A 14920-nucleotide genomic window follows, 5' to 3' on the forward strand; every position below is an offset into this window, starting at 1 on the left:
TTTTATTTGAGCATTTTCTATTCAAAATGCTCTTCGTACATGACTACAATATTCTTCATTCTACATACGTTATGAGGCAATGAAAAAAATAGTAATGCAGAGACACTAAGGAAACTAATCAGATTACTGGTGTGGAAAAATTAACGCGTTAGATTACTCGCTAAGTAATCAGATTACAGTAACTGACAACACTAGTCCGTTGGGGAGGTCGAATCTCGGATTCAGGAGGAGCAGTGGAGTTTTCCTCCCCGCCGTGGAACCGTGGACCAGTACTGCACCCTCATTTTTGGGGGGGTACATTATTTATGCCTGTATACATCTAAACAAAACAAGTTGAAAACGCACTGTAGTACTTTGTGTGTCAAATTCGCCTCATGTAGCACGTTTCACCTATGTAGGACATTTTGGCAGGACACCGGTGCCAGACTTAAAGTGCCTGTGACACGAAAAAGCATGTTTATTTCATAATACACGCGGTATTTTATGCTCCTGAATGATATGGACCGCTTGGATGTGTGTGGAAGCGATCGCTATATTTATTTAGTTTTTTTGAATCCCGCGCCAGGAAAATGAGTGACTTCCGGCTTCGGTCATGCATTGAGGAGGAGGGCGCTGTGACGTGTACGGTAGAAGACATCCTCTTCACTATACAGCGTACTGTTGTGTATGGGGACGAATGATGCAGCTGATTTTGCGGATTAATACGTTTATTTTTCGCATCACGCCAGCCAAACGGCTGCAGAAAAATCATTCTGTATGAGGGAGAGGCGTATGCGCCTTTTTGGAGTTTCAAAAGGTTCCCATTCACCGTGGATATTTACTGTGGGACCATTGGACTTACGAGGAAGTGAGTAAACATCTTGTTTTGTATTATGTCAAATACGAATACAGCTATTACAAAGTCAGCACTACAAACTTCCTTTAAATGAAGGACTACTTACGTTTGATCATTGATAGGCATGTAAAAAGCTGTCCTAATGGTCATTAGCAGCAGCCCGTTAGCTGCACAACAACTCCAGCCACCCTCCTCCGGGGAACGAACTGTAAATTCCTCTCCGCCGGGCGGTTTGCCGATCCGCGACGACATTAGACAACCGGGTCGTCATGTCAAATAATCCAGGATAGTTACAGTGCCTTGCAAAAGTATTCGGCCCCCTTGAATTTTGCAACCTTTCGCCACATTTCAGGCTTCAAACATAAAGATATGAAATTTAATTTTTTTGTCAAGAATCAACAACAAGTGGGACACAATCGTGAAGTGGAACAACATTTATTGGATAATTTAAACTTTTGTAACAAATAAAAAACTGAAAAGTGCGGCGTGCAATATTATTCGGCCCCTTTACTTTCAGTGCAGCAAACTCACTCCAGAAGTTCAGTGAGGATCTCTGAATGATCCAATGTTGTCCTAAATGACCGATGATGATAAAAAGAATCCACCTGTGTGTAATCAAGTCTCCGTATAAATGCACCTGCTCTGTGATAGTCTCAGGGTTCTGTTTAAAGTGCAGAGAGCATTATGAAAACCAAGGAACACACCAGGCAGGTCCGAGATACTGTTGTGGAGAAGTTTAAAGCCGGATTTGAATACAAAAAGATTTCCCAAGCTTTAAACATCTCAAGGAGCACTGTGCAAGCCATCATATTGAAATGGAAGGAGCATCAGACCACTGCAAATCTACCAAGACCCGGCCGTCCTTCGAAACTTTCTTCTCAAACAAGGAGAAAACTGATCAGAGATGCAGCCAAGAGGCCCATGATCACTCTGGATGAACTGCAGAGATCTACAGCTGAGGTGGGAGAGTCTGTCCATAGGACAACAATCAGTCGTACACTGCACAAATCTGGCCTTTATGGAAGAGTGGCAAGGAGAAAGCCATTTCTCAAAGATATCCATAAAAAGTCTCGTTTAAAGTTTGCCACAAGCCACCTGGGAGACACACCAAACATGTGGAAGAAGGTGCTCTGGTCAGATGAAACCAAAATTGAACGTTTTGGCCACAATGCAAAACGATATGTTTGGCGTAAAAGCAACACAGCTCATCACCCTGAACACACCATCCCCACTGTCAAACATGGTGGTGGGAGCATCATGGTTTGGGCCTGCTTTTCTTCAGCAGGGACAGGGAAGATGGTTAAAATTGACGGGAAGATGGATGCAGCCAAATACAGGAACATTCTGGAAGAAAACCTGTTGGTATCTGCACAAGACCTGAGACTGGGACGGAGATTTATCTTCTAACAGGACAATGATCCAAAACATAAAGCCAAACCTACAATGGAATGGTTAAAAAATAAACGTATCCAGGTGTTAGAATGGCCAAGTCAAAGTCCAGACCTGAATCCAATCGAGAATCTGTGGAAAGAGCTGAAGACTGCTGTTCACAAACACTCTCCATCCAACCTCACTGAGCTCGAGGTGTTTTGCAAGGAAGAATGGGCAAGAATGTCAGTCTCTCGATGTGCAAAACTGATAGAAACATACCCCAAGCGACTTGCAGCTGTAATTGGAGCAAAAGGTGGCGCTACAAAGTATTAACGCAAGGGGGCCGAATAACATTGCACGCCCCACTTTTCAGTTTTTTATTTGTTAAAAAAGTTTAAATTATCTAATAAATGTTGTTCCACTTCACGATTGTGTCCCACTTGTTGATTCTTGACAAAACAATTAAATTTCATATCTTTATGTTTGAAGCCTGAAATGTGGCGAAAGATTGCAAGATTCAAGGGGGCCGAATACACTGTATGTGTGATTTTCCGCTTCGAAGACTTTGAAACATCACTCTGTTCGGGTTAGCATGTCGGCTAGCTGTCACGCTTTTTGGTTTGTTTACATTCTCCGAAGCCGGGGAAGGGAAATGACATATGTCCGATTTAGGTGTCATAAAATATCGTTCGGGAGGTGCGACAGTAAAGGTGAAGTCGACAGTTTTGACCATTATGGAGTAATTTTGCCATGTCGTCCTGAATAAATGCATTTTTATTATTTCATATTCCATTCAGCACAAGACTGTTATTTGTCATGACCATGCCATTTATTTAGCAATTGGGGAAAATACTTGGATAAAAAGAATATCCTGTAAAAATATTGAAGTAAAGAGACAGAAACAATGACATTTTGCGGCTCTCTTCGTCGCGTTTGCCTCGTTCTGAATAATTCCCCCTCAATGGGCTGAATAGTAAAACCGATGAGCATAGTCTACCGCTGACGTCATCCACCTGTTGGGGACGCTAAAGCCCTATAATGGTAGGCGTGGCTAACCGGCAGATTAAAAGACTAATTTCTCATCATCTGTGCTTTGCTAAATTGTTGTATATAGTCAAATCGTCTCCAAATATGATTCTAATTCACATAATAATGCCATTTAAGACTTTTTTTCTCGTCTCATATGCTCTTTAAGTCCGCATTGCCGACAGTAAGTCGAATTCATTCCGAGTGAGGGTTGGACTCTGCCAAGGCTGCCCTTTGTCACTGATTCTGGTCATAATTTTTATGGACAGAATTTCTAGGCGCAGCCAAGCGTTGAAGGGGTCCGGTTTGGTGGCCTCAGATGATGTGGTGCTGTTGGCTTCATCAAACCGTGACTTCCAACTCTCACTGGAGCGGTTCGCAGTCGAGTGTGAAGCGGTTGGGATGAAGATCAGTACCTATAGACCGGCGTATTTTCTGGGCGTCCTTGATCTATGACAGATCACTTTAATTCGCATTTGATTTATGATCAGTACAATGTGCAATCACCGCCAAAGTTTGTGCTCTCGTTGTAGCAGTGCCGTCTGACAGTTATGTCGGGAGATCCATCAGTTTTCTGGAACGTCGCCTGGGGACTAGTATCAACATGATGCTTGGAGCAGTGGTTTTGTCCGCTGGTGTGGTTATATCTAACCTGAGGCGCAAAACAGGAATGCTTCAGTGTGACTTGAGGTGAGTACATACACCAGTTTAAAGTTTACGTTTCAATCCCAAAAAAAAAATGTGTGCCACATCCAATACATGGGTCAGGAAATCATTTAACGAATTTCTACAACAAAGAAAAACAACCTCTTTTCATTCTTCTGCGGTGAATTCCAATAAGTTCATCACGAGTAGACGTCCAGTCCATTTGAAGCGGGAGGGTGGCAACGAATGGATGAATATTTTCTGCCATCCATCCCAGTTCAAACGGACTGCACGTCTATAGACCCTACTCACCTACGTCACAAAATGACGTGTCACTGTATCCGGCCGCATATTGTCCGTCATTTTTTAGACCTATTCTCATTGTTTTCAATTAGTCGTGCAAGTTATAGAGCAATTCATGGAAGCCCCGGTGTTATCTGACGCTGTAAACTCATTGGACGCGTTGCATAAAAGGCATTATGTGGAAAAGCTTCAGTCTATCCATTCGCCAGATCCATATTTGATGCCTAAATCGATATTTTTCGACCCGCTGTCTTCGCCCTCTCTGCCTGCCATATTCTACCCTGATATCTACAACTATCTTGTCCACACAAAATCAGCCTATTCTCACAAAAGTTTGAAAAACTTTAAGAGCAGCACTCTAAGCAACATTACATTACCCCGTGTGACCCTTTACTTCCAATTTTCTAAAATGGCGACGATCAATAAAATGTTTTTTTTTTTTTAAAAAGGTGACTGCGACGCGTCATAGGTGCATATTGGACTATTTCTTCAATAAAATACACAACTGTGTCCGCCTCATTTGCAAAGAGACAGTCGCGGAAGATACGCAACGAGAAATTCAAGCAACTTGAAGCTAATTTAATTTCACAGCAGCAGTATTTCGCAAGAGCCTGAGGGTCGAAAGACAATGCCACAAAGGCGAGATTGTTAAAATTATATAATAAAAAAAAAAATAATAAAGCAAATATGACACACAGAAGGGCTTGCTAAAATTTCTTTAAATGTATTGTTCTACGTAAATCAGCCCAGGTAGCCCTCCACATTTTTACTACACCAAATCAGGCCCCCTTTGCAAAAAGTTTGGACACCCGTTTAACCGATGATCCATAGACGAGGCCAGCTTCTTTCACCTGTTACCTGCTAAATATTATTCAAAAAATAAAGATGGTGGAAGAAATAAGCATCCTGAATTTGAAACGGTATGTTGTCGGCAATTAGCCTAGCAATGATCTTAATTGTGGTTGTCAGCCCAAAACCCTCTAAACATAGATTAAATGCATCTTACCAGATAAAATGACTACTACATAATCGTTTGGAGCCCAGTTTTCTCGTCGCATTGCAGCAGTCCATCTCGCTCTTCTCTCCGGGTCTCTCGGAATACGGTAAAAACTTCAAGTCTCTCCGTCTATCTTCTCTGTTTTTGCAACCGACCGCAACACACACCTTCACCATTTTGATTAATAATGTTAACGAGCAGAAAAACGCCATAATAGGAGGAATTTACGAAGCGGTAATGCGTTAACATGACGAGTAGACGGACAACATGGCGCGGGGGCGTGGCTGTGACGCCACGTGAGTAGGGTCTATAGCATGTCAATGACAGCTTAGAAGTTAACTTTGCGGCATTTTGGTTCATTTCCTGTTGAATTCGGATCACTTCCTGGAGATTTTGAGGCATCTTTTAGATGTTCATCGAAGTGCACTGTCTCTATTAAAAAATATATATATATATGTATATATATATATATATATATCAGAGGTTGCGCTAGACTTTTTCGTTGTCTGTCATTTTGACTGACTGGGTCATAAAAATCCGGTCATAATCTATTTTTACCCGTCAATTAAATTTTTGAAATGATAATGACATATTCACTAGTATTTAGTTTTCATTCATTTTTAATTAATATTCTATCCGAACAAGCTTAACAGAGAATCCACACCGTGCCATCACACATCAAGCAGATGAATATGTAACTTTTTCTTCGCCCCAGTAGGTAGGCTACATATGGAACAAGGAAATTAACAGTTCACCTGCTGTGGCCTGAACGCAGTCTCCACACCTTCTTCCTGGTGCGCATGGACTTGAACGGCGTACCGCAAGCAACACGTCACTTCCACTCATTAATACTCATGACATTAGCTACTCTTGCTAAGTAGGGACAAGCCACCGTTTGTCCCTAATAGGAAATGAATGGAAATCGTGTACGAAGGAGATGTTTACAGCGCTAAGCCTACCAATTCTCTCCGAAAATGATGCGCCTGGTGCCAAATTGACTGGCAAAGATGTGGAAGTTAGTGTCGAAGGTTGAAAAAGACATAAAAAACGAGCCGACCTAAGCATAGCTTTAGCTTTTTTATCGACGCGACTGACAAGGATATTCTCCTGTTTCAACAAGCTATCCTTTACCATCAGCCCTGTCTTTCTTATATATCCTCAGGTTGTCCTACGTCTCTTACCGTTCTTGGGGGTAATTTAGTTAGCTTGGTGTAGCGATCGCAAATGCTACTCAGTGACAGCCAACGAACACTTGTAATTTTTTCATTGATAACATATCTTAATCCTATTATTTATTTACACTTCCCCTTTACTAAAGTTGTTTTTCTATACATATAACAGAAACGGTATCAGTGGCAGTCGAATACCATTGTAATTCTTTTCAGGTCATTCATTGTCAGACAGAAGCACTACGCTACGCTAAAAAAATAAGTTAAAAATATAAAAATGGCTTAGCTCTTTGTCCTCTGGAAGACCATGCCCACCCAACATAATGTTTACTGCATATGAAACGTGAATGGATTCGCCGAGCTGGTGTTAAAGTCGGCGCAAGTTGATTCGGTCTTCACATTTTTTCCTCCCTAGTTTTTGGTTCCGGAAACGTATGAAGAAAACATCCTTCATGTGTCATAATGTCTAATCGTTTCTACAAGTTCCAATAAAGCAATGCGTGATCAGCATGTTCGTTTTTGAAAGATTACCGGAGAAAAGTAGCACTTTTTACGTTGGGTCTATGCGAGGGCGGGTCTATAATGTCCCACTTCGGCTTTACTTCCGCTTTACGATGCGACGTCACGGTCTAAAAATAGCCTGCGTGCGGTACGCCATTGAGTGCCTGCTTGTGCCTAATCAAATGTCTCAAGTGGGATTGCTGCAGAGGCTGTCCTTCATCCTCCACTGCATCAGTCCCCCTTTTTTCACCTCTTTTATCAACAACATCGTCGTTTTGGGGCTTTTTGAAGAAACTTGGGACACTCAGTTGCCTTGACATTTTTCCGAGTAAGGCCAAAGACGTCATGCATCAGGAGAGACAATAGCTAATTAATATGCTCACTCGCCGCCCTGTGGTCTGGGGTGTGAATTGCAACCTGTCAAAATTACAGATGGACTTGTTTTTTTCCGTCACCGTTTTAAAAAAACGGTCAACGACGGAAAATATTCGGTTAACGCGACCCCTGATATATATATATTACAGATGCACCGATACTGGTATCGGCAGGGGGCGCCAATCCAGCCCAAAATGGTGGTATCGGCGAGTACCAACAAAGAAGGCCACGATACTATTTACCGGTCCATTATTATAACATTTGACCGCAGCATTTTTTTTTTCCACCTGCCGCTCACTACACTCTCTCTGTGTTGTGTGATGACACGTGAGCACCAAGCAGCTATCGCTATTGGCCTGCTCCAGACCAATGAGAGCGGGCCACTCCTAACCAATGACAAGGCCGCTTTTTTATATGGAGAAAACACAAACCAGGAGAAATGGCGGCGGTCGGGAAGTATTTCAAAACAGAAATCCCGTCAATTAAAATCAATAACTGCATGCAAGATTTGCGGCCTGAAAGTTTCGAGATGTGGAGTTAAATCGGCCAATTTCAATACCTCGAACCTGATAAAACATTTAAAGACGAAATGTGAACGAACACAACGAGTTTGAGCCTGCAAGAGCCGGAGTGGTATCCAGAGGAAGGGGGCTGGACCGGAGCAACAATCTCTGGTCACTTCACTACGTCTACTTTACTTTTATTGTGTTTCACTGAAAGAAATGCCGCAGTAATTTGGGAACTGTTTCCAAAGTAGGGTTGCCACCTTTCAGAAATAGAAATAAGGGAGTCCCCCCTCCCGAAAAAAGGAGGCTAATAGAGAGACTGGATGCTGTGGTAATTATTATTACAATTGTTAGCGTCCGCAAATGCGAAAACAAGGTTGGAACTCGAAGCAGACAGCAAGCGTGGGATACGTACAAGGGTTTAATGATTGCAAACAAAAAATAACACGCGATCGCGGGATAGAAGAAATAACAAAAGGAGTCCGTGACAGCCGGTCGTCTACAAACTCGAAGGTTATCTAAGACGATAGGCAGCCAAAATAAAAACACTCAAGCAAAGCAAAAAATGAATTGAAAAAACATGTTTAAGAGGGTAAATATATGAAAATGAAAATCTCGACCACTCCTTCATGCGATTTCTGCATCGCGACCCTTGTTATATTACCATGTTTCACCCATAAAATCCCGAAAAAATCCAGCTGTGGCCATTCACATCTTTGTCTTGACACTCGATGATACATGCTTTATGGAGTTTTTGGATCGAAACAAGGTAAGTACGCGATAATATCTCGTTAAAATCTTGGCGTCTTTAATTCTGCTCTCGCGTGCTCTCACCTCCAGTAAAGGTTTTGCTGTTTGAAAAATATATGGCGGAAAACACTCACTTGAAGTTCCACTCTGAAACCCCCAATTTGGCCAACTTTTAAAATTGTCCAATATGCATGTGTGATACATCATTGGAAAGCTTAAAATCTCACTTTTCTGGGGGAAGAAAATTTTTGAGCAGGAAGGCTTTTTTTTTTTTTAAACAGCAAAATCCTATCTGGAGGTGAGAGCACGCGAGAGCAGATTTACAGACGCCACGAATTTAACGAATTATTAAAACTCCATGTAGCATGTATCACCGAGTGTCAAGACAAAGCTGTGAATGGCCACGGCTGGATTTTTTGGGAATTTTATGAGTGAAACATGGTAATATAACAAGGGTCAAGATGCAGAAATCGCAGACATCAAGGAGTGGTTGAGATGTTCTTTTTTTATATTTTACCCGAATAAAGGTTTTTTTTTTTTTTTTCCTTTGTTTTGATCGATAATTTATCATCTAACATATTGGGGAAAATGCGAAAGTAACAAAAAAAATAATATTAACTGATAGTTATGAGGCAGATATCTGTGACTTTTTTTAAAGACACCAATTTTTTAATTCTGAAGTAATTTGTTTAAAAGTTCAAAATATGCAAGTGAATAATTATTTTAAGTCTTGTTCTTTTTTTTAAAAGGAAGTATTGGACATTGAATAATCAGAAAAAATTACAGACATTTTGAATAATAAATATTCTTTTTATGGCTGGGTTGAAGCAAAAGCGGTTGCACGATGTCTGTAAACGGGGGTTTCCAGGGTAAAAGGGACAAATTAAAAATACTTCGGGGCTTAATGGGCCATGAATCTGCTATGGCAGCATATAGACATATTGTTCTATCAAACACAAAAGTTGTTTTGGCTTAAAATACAGCAGTTTATTTTATAGAGGGTTGCAAGAGCAGAAACTGCTTTTCCAGTTTTGTTTGTGTTTTCCACCCAATATATTTTTAAAAAGCCCCGCTGTTCAAAATTTTTCTTCCCCCCAAACATTGAGATTTTAAGCTTTCCAATGATATATCACACGTGCAAATCGGACAATTTTGAAATTTGGACAAATTGGGGTCTTAGAGCGGAACTTAAATTCAACTGAGTGTTTTCCGCCATATACAGTGCCTTGCAAAAGTATTCAGCCCCCTTGAACCTTGCAACCTTTCGCCACATTTCAGGCTTCAAACATAAAGATATAAAATTTAAATTTTTTGTCAAGAATCAACAACAAGTGGGACACAATCGTGAAGTGGAACAAAATTTATTGGATAATTTCAACTTTTTTAACAAATAAAAAGCTGAAAAGGCCCCCTTGCGTTAATACTTTGTGGCGCCACCTTTTGCTTCAATTACAGCTGCAAGTCGCTTGGGGTATGTTTCTATCAGTTTTGCACATCGAGAGACTGACATTCTTGCCCATTTTTCCTTGCAAAACAGCTCGAGCTCAGTGAGGTTGGATGGAGAGTGTTTGTGAACAGCAGTCTTCAGCTCTTTCCACAGATTCTCAATTGGATTCAGGTCTGGACTTTGACTTGGCCATTCTAACACCTGGATACGTTTATTTTTGAACCATTCCATTGTAGATTTGGCTTTATGTTTTGGATCATTGTCCTGTTGGAAGATAAATCTCCGTCCCAGTCTCAGGTCTTGTGCAGATACCAAGAGGTTTTCTTCCAGAATCTTCCTGTATTTGGCTGCATCCATCTTCCCATCAATTTTAACCATATTCCCTGTCCCTGCTGAAGAAAAGCAGGCCCAAACCATGATGCTGCCACCACCATGTTTGACAGTGGGGATGGTGTGTTCAGGGTGATGAGCTGTGTTGCTTTTACGCCAAACATATCGTTTTGCATTGTGGCCAAAAAGTTCAATTTTGGTTTCATCTGACCAGAGCACCTTCTTCCACATGTTTGGTGTGTCTCCCAGGTGGCTTGTGGCAAACTTTAAACGAGACTTTTTATGGATATCTTTGAGAAATGGCTTTCTTCTTGCCACTCTTCCATAAAGGCCAGATTTGTGCAGTGTACGACTGATTGTTGTCCTATGGACAGACTCTCCCACCTCAGCTATAGATCTCTGCAGTTCATCCAGAGTGATCATGGGCCTCTTGGATGAGTGATCATGGGCCTCTTGGCTGCATCTCTGATCAGTTTTCTCCTTGTTTGAGAAGAAAGTTTGGAAGGACGGCCAGGTCTTGGTAGATTTGCAGTGGTCTGATGCTCCTTCCATTTCAATATGATGGCTTGCACAGAGCTACTTGAGATGTTTAAAGCTTGGGAAATCTTTTTGTATCCAAATCCGGCTTTAAACTTCTCCACAACAGTATCTCGGACCTGCCTGGTGTGTTCCTTGGTTTTCATAATGCTCTCTGCACTTTAAACAGAACCCTGAGACTATCACAGAGCAGGTGCATTTATACGGAGACTTGATTACACACAGGTAGATTCTATTTATCATCATCGGTCATTTAGGACAACATTGGATCATTCAGAGATCCTCACTGAACTTCTGGAGTGAGTTTGCTGCACTGAAAGTGAAGGGGCCGAATAATATTGCATGCCCCACTTTTCAGTTTTTTATTTGTTAAAAAAGTTTAAATTATCCAATAAATGTTGTTCCACTTCACGATTGTGTCCCACTTGTTATTGATTCTTGACAAAAAAATTTCATTTCATCTTTATGTTTGAAGCCTGAAATGTGGCGAAAGGTTGCAAGATTCAAGGGGGCCGAATACTTTTGCAAGGCACTGTATATATTGGCTACGTCCACGAGAACTACTTCTGCTCTCTGGTGAGAACTACGGTGCAAGTAGCTACCCAGACATTCAGCTGGCGTGTTTGCTATGCGGCTCTGGCGAGCTGACGCCAGATCTGGCACACCTGCTGTCGGGGTAGTTCAATTGATTCCATTTATCACAATGCGATTTTGTTTTCTGCCCATTTTTATTTTATTTATTTATTTTTTATTCATTTCATTTCAGGCAGTTATTCATCTTCACGAATTCAGTTCTTTGCTTTCAAGAAACACAGAGAAAAAAGAAAAAAAGAAACAAAACCAAAACAAATGCCTGAAAGGGAGTGGGACGAAGAAAACTTATTAAATCCCACCCCGAGTTCTCAATTATCATCACATAAATATTTTCCTGCAACCTGTTTTTTAAGTTACATAGTATACGTTATTCCCCAACACATGTAACGGGAGGGCAGAACCCTCAATGCCGATTCCCTCAGTCAGCAATAGAGAAAAGAAAGACAACAAAACAATAATATGTAGATGGCGGAAAACACTCAAGTGACTTGAAGTTCCGCTCTGAGACCCCCAATTTGGCCAGATTTCAAAATTGTCCGATATGCATGTGTGATACATCATTGGAATGCTTAAAATCTCAATTTTCTGGGGGAGGAAACATTTTGAACTGGAGGGCATTTTTGGAAAAAAATATTTTTTTTAAACAGCAAAACCATATCTGGAGGCGAGAGCATGTGAGAGCAGAATTAAAGACGCCACGATTTTAACAACATATTATTGCAAACTTGTTTCGATCCAAAAACTCCATTGAGCATGTATCATGAGTGTCAAGACACAGCTGTGAATGGCCACAGCCAGATTTTTGGGGGATTTTATGGGCGAAACATTGTGATATAGCAAGGGTCGCGATGCAGAAATCGCAGACAACAAGGAGTGGTTGAGATTTTCTTTTTCATATAGTTACCCTTTTAAATGTTATTTTTCAAATTTTCTTTGTTTGGATCGATTATTTATCATCTAATATATCGAAGAAAATGCGACAGTAACAAAAAAAATAGAGTTAAGCAATAGTTATGAGGTAGATATTCGTGACTTTTTTACAGACGCCAAATTTTTCATTGTGACGTAATTTGTAAAAGTTTAAAATATGCAAGTGAATATTTTTTTTAAAGTCGTTTTCTTTTTTTTAATTAAATATTTCTTTTTTTAAACCAAATATTAGACATCAATTAATAATTCTAAGCTAAAAATTAGAGACATTTTGAATAATAAATATAATTACTTACCTTCTTTTTGTGGCTAGGTTGAAACAAAAACGGTTGCGCGACGTCTGTAAACGGGGGTTTTCAGGGTAAAACGGGCAAATTAAAAATAGTTTGGGGCGCTTTGTAAGCCATGAATCTGCTATGGCAGCATATAGACATATTGTTCTATCAAACACAAACGTTTTTTTTTGGCTTAAAATACAACTGTTTCTCTGCAAGAGGGGTGCAAGAGCAGAAACTGCTTTTTCAGTCTTGTCTGTGTTTTCCGCCATATGTATTAGGGCTGTCAAAATTATCGCGTTAACGCGTGGTAATTAATTTTTTAAATTAATCACGTTAAAATATTTGACGCAATTAACGCACATGTCCCGCTGAGACAGTATTCTCTGCCTTTGGTAAGTTTTACGGCAAGGCTTTTTGTGCTGTCCAACAGCGAACTCTTGTGGTCACTTTGCGACATGGTTTATTTTTTTCTTGCCAGTTCAATATGGCTGCACGACGTCTCGGGCTGACGCCTACGTTGTAATGTTGTGCTTATATGATCCTTGGACATGATTTGTCCGTAAGTATGGTTGTTGTAAAGAATGTACATATTACGTTAGTAAGCGAAATGTTATATTCTTTGTATGAGACGCTTTTTGTTTATGTTTAGTGAACCTGTATAGCGTGCTAAGCTAACGTTGTTGCTAATGCAATGCTTGTGTACTTTTTTTGGGTAGTTTTACGACGGTCTGAAGGGGACAATGGTTTGAGGCCATTTTATTAATAAATCAGATGAAAAAGGAAGAAGTCTGATTATTGAGGCGTCGTTCACTAACTGTCTAGCTTTGGAAAAAGTAGACGCTTCGGGGTGAGGACAGCATAGACCCGATTTAAATGACAGTAGAGTGAAATGCCCACTACAGTCCTTATGTACCGTATGTTGAATGTATATATCCATCTTGTGTCTTATCTTTCCATTCCAACAATTTATTTTACAGAATTTATATATAATTTACAGAAAAATATGGCATATTTTACAGACGGTTTGAATTGCGATAAATTACGATTAATTTAAGCTGTAATTAACTCGATTAAAATTTTTAATCGTTTGACAGCCCTAAATACATATACAGCAGGGGTCGCGTTAACCGAATATTTTCCCATCCGTCATTTTGACAGGTTGCAATTCACACCCCAGACCACAGGGTGGCGAGCGAGCATATTAATTAGCTATTGTCTCTCTTGATGCATGACGTCGTTGGCCTCATTCGGAAAAATGTCAAGGCAACTGAGTGTCCGAAGTTTCTTCAAAAAGACCCAAAACGACGATGGTGTTGATTAAAGAGGTGAAAAAAGAGGGACTGATGCAATGGAGAATGAAGGATGACAACGAATCAAGTGAATCGCCGGTTCACTCCTCACTGCGGCAAGCAGTTGAAAACACCGCCAATTACCAAGAAGGGCAAGTGATAACACGGTTAAAGCGGCATAAAGCCAAAAAAGCGGACCAGACGAGCCACAGCTTGAAATTATTTCAAGGAAAATATGGAGGGTGCCACCACTGTGTGTACTCTTTTTGCTAAACTGAGTTCGCATACCACGGTAGCACGTCGGCTATGAACGAACACTTGACGCGCCGTCACCCAGGTGTATTTCGGAAGACAACAGGAAACAACAAGCTAGCGGATTGTAATCCATAAAATTTTCTAACGACTTTTTTAAAAAGTTGCTTTTATGTGCGTTGCATCAACGTGCATTTTTATTTAATAATAATAATTTTAAAAAATTAAAAAATATATATATAATGGAATTATATAATATTTAATATTATAACTTGGGGGGTGTATATATATATATATATATATGTATATATATATATATATCCTGTATATACATAATATAATAAAAATATATATGGAAACACAGCACTGGCCTGTTTACTGTAATCCATGACTTCACTAACGTTAGTTACTTTATATTATAAAGTATTAATGTATTATTGTGTGTATATACATATAGTGACTGCATCAAGATATAGTCATTTTAAAAATTTAAGTGACAGGTAAAAATAGATTATGACCGGATTTTTATGACCCTGTCAGTCAAAATGACAGACAACGAAAAAGTCTAGCGCAACCTCTAATATACAGTTCACACACATTTATATTGCGTGTATCCATACCAATATGTAAGAAGACTTCCACAAACATATATATACATTTAAGACCCTCCCTGAATATATTTTGACCAAATGAATTGTTTATAGTGCAACTTAAATATATGAATATTTTTACACTCTCGAAGTAATGAACTCAAGATTGTTCCATAATTTAAATTTAAAATTTAT

The 14920-nt window shown here is 39.9% G+C and overlaps 1 long non-coding RNA gene across 2 annotated transcripts in view; it reads left to right on the forward strand.

Moving 5' to 3' along the window:
* The window catches only part of LOC130913243 (uncharacterized), a 47073-nt gene that overhangs the window by 24724 nt on the left and 7429 nt on the right, over positions 1-14920 (forward strand). For both annotated transcript variants that reach the window (XR_009062735.1, XR_009062734.1), the window contains exon 3: positions 3766-3922. This is a non-coding gene — a long non-coding RNA (uncharacterized LOC130913243). The remainder of the gene's footprint in view (positions 1-3765; positions 3923-14920) is intronic.

Source organism: Corythoichthys intestinalis, chromosome 3 (assembly GCF_030265065.1).
Source record: "Corythoichthys intestinalis isolate RoL2023-P3 chromosome 3, ASM3026506v1, whole genome shotgun sequence".
Lineage (NCBI taxonomy): Eukaryota > Metazoa > Chordata > Actinopteri > Syngnathiformes > Syngnathidae > Corythoichthys > Corythoichthys intestinalis.